At 39.6% G+C, this 5000-nt stretch overlaps 1 protein-coding gene across 1 annotated transcript in view; it reads left to right on the forward strand.

Moving 5' to 3' along the window:
* Positions 1 to 2931: 2931 nt before the first annotated feature.
* LOC143019638 (uncharacterized) overlaps positions 2932 to 5000 on the forward strand; it is a 39182-nt gene continuing 37113 nt past the window's right edge. Inside the window, exon 1 of the mRNA XM_076175459.1 lies at positions 2932 to 3526. The gene's annotated coding sequence lies outside the window, so the exon portion shown is untranslated. The remainder of the gene's footprint in view (positions 3527 to 5000) is intronic.

Here is a 5000-nt window from a genome sequence, read left to right on the forward strand (position 1 = left end):
GAATATCTTTGCCTCTGTGAGTAAGGTGGATCCCATCAGAAGCATAAAGGTCATGACGTCGTTTAGTCTTCCGCTGCAGGATGTCATAGCCTCGCACCATGGAGTTCCCCACCACCAAGAAATCCTGATTTTCAGCCACCTTATCCTCCAGCAGATCAAAACGATTGGCTATAGCCAGCGGTTGCTCCGCAGGGCACCCGCTTACCGAACGCGGGCTCGACAAATAGGACTCCACGGAGCGCCACTTGCTCACGGTAGTGGCAGAAGTAGAAGCGGTGGTACGCTCTTTGGGCTGTGGGGAGGATTCACTCTTCTCACAGAGCGCACTCTTGAGAAGATGAATTTCCTCCTCACACTTCCTGAAACGGTCCTCCAGTTTCACACAACATTCACAAGCCATTTCGCTCCTGCTTCGGCAATACAAACGGCAAAGAGAAAATATAAAACAAAAGAAAATAAAAGCGGTCACTAAATAAACTAAATACACGAAGCTTACTCCGCTTATCTTATACTATTACTACTACCTTTGAAGTACAGTAACAGGCTACTGTTTTGGTTATAAATGACTAGAACACTACACTTTATCTTATACCTGTAACTGTATAGCGCTATGCGTATACAATTACAAAAACAAAGCACAATCACTTGTCACTATTGGAAGATATAAACTTCACAAGAAGTATTAACTTAGGAGGTATTCGCTAGCTGGTGTCTCTCTCTCTCTCTCTCTCTCTCTCTCTTTCTATATATATATATATATATATATATGTGTGTGTGTGTGTGTGTGTGTGTGTGTGTGTGTGTGTGTGTGTGTGTGTGTGTGTGTGTGTGTGTGTGTGTGTGTGTGTGTGTGTGTGTGTGTGTACATATACACTTCATTTCACTCACTTCACTCCGCTGGATCTTGAACCTCATGTAGATTCTGGTCCGCCAACAGTAAGCCTCTCCATGTCCTTCGGTCCTGTGCTGCTTCCATCCAGGGTGCTTTATTTATTCTTCTTCTGTCCATCTCCGCACCCACACCATCCATCCATCTCATTCGAGGTCTCCCTCTAGGTCTTCTTCCAGGTATTCTACCCATCATAACTCGTTTTGGAATTCTATGGTACTCCATACGCGCCACATGCCCAGCCCATCTCAATTTTGTTCTACTTATAACATCTGCCATTTTCTCTTATCTAGTTATTTCTCTCAGCTCATTATTGTGTCGCCCTCTCCACCTATTCTCACTTTCATCAAAAACTGGTCAAGTAATTCGCCTCAATATTGTTTTCTCAAATACCAGTAGTCTTTGTTCTATTTGTTGTGTTAAGTTCCATGTCTTACTGGCATATAAAACTATAAGTCATAGGATTGTATTGTAGATTTTTATTTTGTATTTCTTTATATAATTTTCTCCTTTAATATCGGTACAAGCCTAAAATAACATCTGTTTGCTGAAGCGATTCTTATATTTACTTCTGTCTTCATCTCGTTCCTATTTGTTACTGTTGCACCTAGATATCTGAAACTCTCTACCTCCTCTATTCTCTTGTCTTCGAAAAACACATCCTCTACGTCCCTCTCCTCACTGCTAATATACATATATATATGGATATATGTATATATGAATATATATATATATATATATATATATATATATATATATATAAACCAGAGAAAATTTTATAAGCTTAGCAAAATCCACAATTTTATTAATAGTTAAAATAAATACACAAATGTTATGAGTGTGGCAACAACCTCTCCTAGGCGTTCCAAGAGATAACCTGCCTGTGTATGAAATGTCCATGTTGTACTTTATTATTAGCTTTGTGATCAAGACCTATTATTCCTCGTCTACTACCTCCACCTTCAGTTACATTTGTCAATACGTAGTTAATTCAATACATATATATATATATATACATACATAATATATATATACATACATATAATATATATATACATACATATAATATATATATACATACATATATACATACATATATACATATATATATATACATATATATACGTATATATACATATATATATACATACATATATATATACATACATATATACATACATATATACATACATATATACATACATATACATATATATATATACATATACATACATATATATACATATATATACATATACATATATATACATATATATACATGTATATACATATATACGTACATACACATATATATACATATATATACATATACATGTATATACATACTGTATATATACATACTGTATATATACATACTGTATATATACATACTGTATATATACATATACATATATACATATATATATATACATGTACATATATACATATATATATATACATATGTATCTATACATATGTATATACATATATATATATATTCATGCAAGTGTACTTATACATTCATAAACTCGTATGCAAATATATATTTACCTCCCATCATTTAAGTACAAATCCTATAATAATAGCACCCACTATGAAATATGTACATGTTGCCCTATATGTTTGTTATTTCAATTTTACTTTACACAAGCATTATTTCATGCATTTTGTCTGAGCCTCCCATTTCCTATTATTCGTATAGTTTTTCATGAAAGTATTTCCATCACAATGACACCTTTGTGCAACTTCTGGTGTCTTCATCCCTTCCGGCACATCATCTAGACTTCCTTCTCTACTTCCCCAACCTCGCTCGTCATTCTTGGCACTTCCTTCTACCTTCTTCCCCGCTCTTTTTCCCTCCCCCTTTACCTTCTCTCTTCCTGTCCTGCTTCCTTCTCTTGGCTCTTCTTTTTACTTCCCCCACCCACCTGTCCCTCTCCTTCTGCCTTCCACCCTTCCTCACCACCACAACCACTCCCTCCGATCCGGACGCATAAAAGGCCACGAGTGCTCGTCGTCCTCGCATTCTCTGCCGCGCCGCCACCAAACGACCTCACTCCACCCCGACGCCAAGATCCCTCTCCACAGCTCTCAAGTGCGGCCGTCCGGCCCACGTTTCTCAGCCAAGACTCGGACAGATTACCGTAACAGAGACTTAACGTGGCCAAAGACCGCAGGTAGTAATCCTGAACGAACTGCAATTTTTTTAAACGCATCCTCGCAGTGTTTGATATCTGAACAGATAATCTGAAAGTTTGGAGAAAGACGAGTGGGACATAATTCATCAATTATCCTAAATTAAATTGAAGGACCAATTAAAAAGAAAAGAGAACTAAAAAAAAAAAAAAGGCGGCAATTTGCATCTCTAAAGCGTGTACTGGACGATTAATTCCCGTGAGCATTAAGTGTTTGAACTCTTTCGAGACAAACAAAGAAAAGAAAAACACAAATACTTTGGAATCGTGTGGACTTTGTGACTTATCTTGTTTGACTTAAGAATTCCCTCGTGATCCGGAAGGACACGAGCACCGCCCACACCCACACAAGACCGGTGCCGGAAGGCTGTGAAGTGGTTGGGTCTCTTTCGGACGACCCGTCTACTGCCCCTTCACCCACCCCAACTTCTACTCTCGAAAGGTAAGATGATGCCTTTGTTGAAGAAGACGCGTCGTGACAAGTCTTTTGTATGACTCAGGTGCGTTAAGGTTCCGCTGTGACAATGCTCTGCCACTTCCACCCTCACCCACTCACGAAGCCAGTGAGCTCTACTTTATTTATTTCCATGCTTCTTCGCATCCCTTTAACAAAAAGAGACTGATTAAGTATATTTTTTTTAATTTAAACTTTAGTAATAAAGTAACATGTAACACCGGCCGAAACTAGAACTTTTAAAGCTTAATTTCTATCTCATTTCAGTCGATGAGAAATAATCACACCGGCTGAATCAGCCGGTCACCCCGTATGGTTCCTCCCCCCCCCTCCCCTCCCCCCAGCTGTCTCGTCTCGCATCAGATGTTTTTAGCATTTTGTTAGTGATAACCAGCGCTTCTATCCTAGGGGACAACGTCACACCAGAGATGATAAATAAGAGATCTAAGGGAGGCAATATAGATACAGGATAGATAGACAGAAGATAAAAGCGGTCAGCATTCTTTTCTAGATGGAAATAAGTCTCTAGAATGCTGGGTGACTCTGATCCGTAAGGATGTCATTTAAGTCCCTTGAATATTGACAACATGAATTTTATACAGTCAATACTCCCATACGTGGGCACCCGAGGTTAAAAGCCAAGACTAAGGAGGACAGGGTGGGTGGAGGGATTGGGGGTCAATTCACGAAGAACTCCTAAAGTCACCCCGACGTGCCAGAGAAAATTTACTTCTTAACTGGGGGTCATCCCGTCTACGGCTCAATCAAGCACGCACGAGTCAAGTGCGATGTTCCATTTCAGTCAAGTCGACAATGTTATCTCTGCATTGGGGGCTTCCCTTTCCCCAAGTCATTACGCTCAATAGCTGACGTTCGATATGTGTCGCCTTCTTCGCAGAACCTCTTTTTGCCTCAGCTGTGTGGCGGAAGTCGGGGCACCCCTTTATCCCCGATACCCCAAGAAGGAAAGGGACGTTTCTTTGTGTTTTGTCTATAATGTGGGTACCTGCTTTGAATATGACGCCACTTTTACAAGGGAGTAATACCATAATATACATTAGTAATACCAATATATTGGATGTGACAGGGTGGAATGCAATTATATGTAAGTAGCTATAGTTCTCGAACATGTAATATGTTCGATACAAAAAACAAAGTCCCGTTTCCACAGTATGATCCTCATTTATTTCCCCACCCTGTTTACAACAACCTTTCCTTTTACCTTTAAGCTATATTAAACCCTCACACTTACATTTCCCATATATCTTGTGACACCCCGTCAGACAGAATGAAATGCTCCACAACAAATGCCAACCATCACCATGCCTGTATCAAAAGTTGCGGAAGGTCGTATCAATGTCCACATTACCTCTCTAATCACCCCTCCCCTTCCTCGTAATGACCCCGGCTCTAACAAGAATCAGGGCCCCTCCAGCCCCCTACTTCCCTCTAGGTCGCCACG

This window comes from Oratosquilla oratoria, chromosome 37, assembly GCF_046742065.1.
Source record: "Oratosquilla oratoria isolate Oo_2021 chromosome 37, ASM4674206v1, whole genome shotgun sequence".
Lineage (NCBI taxonomy): Eukaryota > Metazoa > Arthropoda > Malacostraca > Stomatopoda > Squillidae > Oratosquilla > Oratosquilla oratoria.